General features: G+C 45.8%; 1 long non-coding RNA gene across 1 annotated transcript; it reads left to right on the forward strand.

The window, feature by feature from the left end:
• The first annotated feature begins 2,813 nt into the window (after positions 1-2,813).
• Positions 2,814-4,072, forward strand: LOC146894315 (uncharacterized). Its single transcript, XR_015002375.2, has 3 exons — positions 2,814-2,894; positions 3,145-3,231; positions 3,715-4,072. It is a non-coding gene; the product is annotated as an uncharacterized LOC146894315 (long non-coding RNA).
• The last annotated feature ends 890 nt before the right edge of the window (positions 4,073-4,962 follow it).

Consider the following 4,962-nt stretch of genomic DNA (forward strand, 5'->3'; position numbering starts at 1 on the left):
GGTGGTATATGCCTGTAAGCTCAGTTGAGAAATTGGGGCAGGAGAATCATTGTATGAGGCCAGACTGTACTACACACTGCATTCCAAGTTAGCCTGGGTTAGAAAATGCAGATGAACAAACACAAAACAAAATTATAAACAAGCAAACAACAAAAAAAGATCCTCCTCCAGAGAAGAAGACAAATAACAAGCCTGCCCCACCAGCATCTGGGAGGCTGAGGAAGGGAGATGACCAATGCAAGACTTCCTTCAGCTACCAAGTGGGTTGAAGGCCAGCCTGGGTGGCTTAATGAGACCCCGTTTCAATATAAAGAGGGTTGGGGATATAGCTCAATAGTGTTTAGCTACTACATGACAGACCTTGGGTTCAATTCTAGGCAGAGGAAGAGGAGGAGGAAGAAGAGGAGGACCATTTATTCCTTTTAAAACATGTATAGAGGATTTGAAAGGCTTGAGCAATCAGCACATGGAACCATGCCCAATGTCACCACAATAACACATCACTCCACAGCACTAGAATAGCGTTTTTAAAGTTGGGGCCAGGAAACAGGTCATGACACGTATGGGAGAGGGTGGCAGAAATGGGAACCCTTCCTCACTGTTGGTGGTTATGGTAACATAATATGTTGCAGTCGCTATGGAAGATGATTTGGCAGTTCTTGAGTAAGTTAAACATGGGATTATCTTCTAACCCTGGAATTCTACCATTAGGTGTCTGCCCAGAAGAGAGGAAAATATTCATAACAAAATTATTTACAATAGCCTGAAGTAGGAAACCTCAAGCATGTATCAGCTGATAAACAGATGAAATGTTTATATATGTATACACATACGTATTCACAGAAGATTAGTCAGTAAAAAGGCATGAAATACATGCTATGACATGGATTAAACTTGAAGATATTACGGTGAGTTAAATAAGTCAGGCATGAAAGGTCACATGTGTGATTCCATTGATACAATATCCTCAAAAAGGCAAAGCAATAGAGATGATATAAATCCTCAAATAGCAAAGTCACTGAGACAATGTGAAATCCCCAAACAGGCAAAGCCACAGAGACAATGGATTAGCGGTTCCTAGGGTCTGGAGGGCAGAAGAAGGACATGGGGAGTGCCTGTAGTGGATATGGGGTTTGCTTCTGCAGTGATGAAATGCTCTGCTTGACACCAGACAGAAGTGCAGCATGCACAGCTCTGTGGACATCCCACAGTCACTGTGCTGTATGGGTTAAAAGGCGGTAAGATGAATCAACACATCTGATCATAATTCAAAATTAACTTTTAAAAGCGTACACTGGTCTAGTCTATCTAGTCTGTCTGCTTCCAAACATTCTGTTCCATGAATAAGTAGTTTGGTAAAAACAAACAAAAACAAATCTGTTCCTGACGTAGTTTAGAAGTTCAAGGTCACACGTAGGAACACTATTGCTAGCGTGGCCATCTCTGTACCCTATGTGCTATGTCCATCACACCGTCACTTGACTTAATGCTTGTTCTGTTCTGTTATTTAGAAGATAGCCTCCTTCATCTGATTTGGGCTGCTGGGTAGACTCCTGCTGCCTGCAGTGAGTTTAATTATCATCATCATCATCATCATCATCATCATCACCATCATCATCAACATCAGTATTATCCAAAGCACTGAAGATCAAACTGTAGGCAAATGCTCTGTTACCAAACTATAACCCTCACCCCTGCCGGGGAATTCTTCAGGGGAACTGATAAGGATACATCTTAGGGCCACAGCCTTATCTTGGGGTACAGCTGCTTCTTCAGAAACCCTTGATATCACAGCTTCAGTTTAGAGTGCAGAAGCAGTTGGTTTTCTTAATATACTACAGCTGTACACTCTCTTAGGCTCGGGCCATGGGCACAGTGAGGGGTCCATCAGCAAAGCCGCCTTTCTTCTCTGCTTACAAACTGCTGCGTCTGTCCACAGCTTGTCTAACTGGGCATTGCTTAGTATGGGAGGCTGCCAACATCCGTCCACATTTGGACTTTTCCTAATGACCTTTCCTAGTCCCGCACTAGAGCTGGGAGTTCGTTAGGCATGGGACTGCCTTCTGAGGCATTACAGATCACAAAATGTTATGAAATCGTGTTACTAGCTTTCCCATCTGAAAGATTTGTCCACCGCCCCTTGCAGGCCTCCACGTTGTAAAATCGTAAAATTTGCCTCGCCCCAACGCTAGACTTCTAAATACTATGTTCTGTTAATGAGAATGTAATTTAGATCGCGGTCACAACTTATCTCAAACCTTACTGGCTTTCACAGTATAGGAGTTGGTTTTTCTCTCATTTAGGTTGGTATCTAGGACCTATCCAGCGGTTCTGCAGTTAAAAGACTCCAGATTTCTGTGTCTTGTTTGTTATTTTTAACTCTTCTCAATTGTATTTCCACCAAGTTTAAATGGAGAGCTTCTGTTAGAAGTGGGCTTTCTTAGAAGATGGACTCAGAGGTGGGGAAGGGGGACAGGAGGAGGGAAAGAGAGTCATAGATAGGCACTCTATTGGGGAGTGATCTCAGAATCAACATTCACAGGGCTTACCCAGTTGAAACAGAAGCCAACCCCTGGAGGTGCTGCAGCAAGCGGAGCCTTCATCTCCGAGGACAGAAGGGCAGTAGGCTTCTTATTTCACCAGCGGTGAGAGTCAGGCCTCACCCAGCTCCTTCTTCCCCCTCCCTGGGGATGACTTTGGGTAAGGTCGCTTCTGTGGAACACTTGAGCCAGGAACTGACAATACTCCTGGTAGCTGGGGGAAGAGTGCCTCAGTTTCCCCCAGCATTGCTCCATTTGTCTACCTCTTCCTCAGAACCTGGCATTGCCACTTCCGTATCTGCCTTTGACATCTCCTCTTGGATGCCATGTTGGTTGCCTCTTCCACTCAGATGTGTGAGTGTTAAATCTAGCTGTGGGGAAGAAAAATGATTGCTTTCAGTCTGGCACTGGATCAAAACATGCTTAGAGCTTAAGGCATGGATGGATCAATGTTTGTTCTCATCGTCTCTCTTAGTCTCTCTGAACTTGATCTCTCTTATCTCCCATGGCTGCTTCCCTCTGTGTTGGCCTCATTCTCCGGATGCCTCATTTTGTGTCAAAGCAAACATGCTTTGGACAACACCAGGCTTCCCTTTCCTTATAGCTCATACACTGGAAGATGGACGCAACTCTCTGCTTTAGTATCTCCCGGGGTCCTTTGCATAATGAAGATGAATCTTCATGTCCAAGAGTAAGGCTTCGATTATCTGTTGTGAGTCTGTCTTGCTTTGCCAGTACAGTCATGAAGTTCTGCATCTGGGGGATGGACAGAACCCTGAAGGAAAAGTAAGGGTCTGTTTGTAAAAGGAAGGGATGGTGATGTTGGAATAGCCTCATGGATGTCTAAAAACCTAGGCTGTCCACAACTGAATGCTTGGTTTCCCTCTTAGCCTCAATTATGTGCTGCCTCCATTTCCCCTGTAGGATAAATCCTTGGGAGTCAAACCTGGGAGTCATCAACCCCTATTCTTCCTGGTATAGCCTCTTTGGTGCTTAATATTGACTGCCAACTTGAAAGATTTAGAAACACCTGGAAGACAGACCTCTGGGCATGAGGAATTGCTAGATGGGATTAATTAAGGCTGGAACTATGGGCAGCACCATCCCCTGGGTTGGGTTACCAGTTGGAATACAAAGAAGAAGCCAAACCAAGTATGGCATTCATCTCTTTCAGCTTCCATACTGTGGATGGGATGTGACCAGCTGCCTTGCTTTCTTGTCACCGTGCCTTCCCCACGATGGTGGACTGAACCTCCACGCTGTGAGCTAAAACACACCTACCCTTCCTTCCTTGTGCTGGTCGCATTACCCCAGTCTCCGAGTCAGTAGCTACATTTCCACTGCCAGCACTCTCCAGCCTCAGTCTCTTTTCTGTGATAGCCCAAGCGTTTCCTGTCACCTTCCCATGCTTACTCTCTTGCAAGTCACACCCATCTTTCAGACTGCCTTTTACACACCTACTAGAGGTATAGTTGTGTCAAGTGGATCCGAGCACAAAATAAATAAATCAACGCAGTGATTATTTTCATCAAGTGAGGCCTAGAAGTCACCTGTCTCTTCTCGAGACTCTCATGACAAGATGATTGCTTGAACGCCAATTTCCTTCCCTGACCCAGGGACTCTGAGACAGCAGGAGTGCTGTCAGGCATAGAAACCACCACATCCTGGTCGGTGTTTGAAGTGCATATCCCTGAGGAGGTAGAGCCAGGATGCTGGGCTTGGGAAAGGAGCTCTAGGGTTTGGAAGACAATGCCCTTGGCAAGAGAAGAAGTGAGGGAAGCCATTCTCCAGGAGGAAGTCCCCCCCCCCAGATGACATCAGAGGGAAGATGATTACATGGTTTCCACAGTCTGAGAGTTTGGTATTGTTCCTTTTCTGATGGCACAAAAGAATGGCACCATATCAAATATCCAGAAGTTAAGATGGAACCATGTTCCAAGTACTCTAAGACCAGGTGTGTGTGTGTGTGTGTGTGTGTGTGTGAGAGAGAGAGAGAGAGAGAGAGAGAGAGAGAGAGAGAGAGTGGCATGATGCCATCAAACATAATTCTACATACTTAATCTCAAATATATTTCTGGTCAGCAGTGGGGCCAGCATATATAGGCAGAACCACCTAAGACCATCTAGGAAGGGGCCAAATCCAGGTCTACGCCCTTCTCCATACCCCTGCCCAACAGCTCACTCGGGTCACCATCTCTCAGAACTGAAATTGTGTCTCTTCAGTATCTATTCCTGATGTGTTAGCAGGCTCTAAGATGGGAACACGGGAGCCAAGATGGCCCTGCCCCAGCCTCCTCACTGAGACCTTGTGAGGTTCCCAGTCACCACCCAAATCTAACACGCTGTGATTGGTGCTCTTCACTTGGCAGAGAGCTCCTGCTGAGCTCCCCCTCTCTAAGGTGCTCCCACTCTGCCTGCAAAG

The sequence above is a fragment of the Myodes glareolus genome, chromosome 6, assembly GCF_982192425.1.
Source record: "Myodes glareolus chromosome 6, mMyoGla1.1, whole genome shotgun sequence".
Classification (NCBI taxonomy): Eukaryota; Metazoa; Chordata; class Mammalia; order Rodentia; family Cricetidae; genus Myodes; species Myodes glareolus.